This window comes from Oryzias melastigma, linkage group LG13 (genome assembly GCF_002922805.2).
Source record: "Oryzias melastigma strain HK-1 linkage group LG13, ASM292280v2, whole genome shotgun sequence".
Lineage (NCBI taxonomy): Eukaryota > Metazoa > Chordata > Actinopteri > Beloniformes > Adrianichthyidae > Oryzias > Oryzias melastigma.
In genome coordinates this window covers 5,637,368-5,637,659 of record NC_050524.1, presented here as the reverse complement: position 1 = coordinate 5,637,659, position 292 = coordinate 5,637,368, and the positions used below count along the sequence as shown (strand labels likewise).

Genomic DNA, 292 nt, shown 5'->3' with positions numbered 1-292 from the left:
GAGAGGCCTTCGTAAAGGCAGAGAGCGTTAAAAACCAGCAGAGAACCGAGGTCCACATGTCGAGTTCTGAAGATCCGGGCAGCTCAATGAGGTCCGTGTTGGAAGTTTATAATCATCCACGCCCCATGAAGATAAACAGTCTGAGTGAGTCACCTATAGGTTGAAAGTGAAACCATTTCCCCACCAATACATGTACAAGAAGCCCCTTTCTAAATTAAATCTGTTTTATTTTGAAAAAAAAAAAAAAAACCAACAGGAAGTAGTCAATTTAAAGCATAAAACATCTGTGATT

The 292-nt window shown here is 40.1% G+C and overlaps 1 protein-coding gene across 1 annotated transcript in view; it reads right to left on the bottom strand.

Annotated features, from left to right (window-relative positions):
* The window catches only part of treh (trehalase (brush-border membrane glycoprotein)), a 10,929-nt gene that overhangs the window by 8,785 nt on the left and 1,852 nt on the right, over window positions 1-292 (bottom strand). The window lies entirely within an intron of this gene.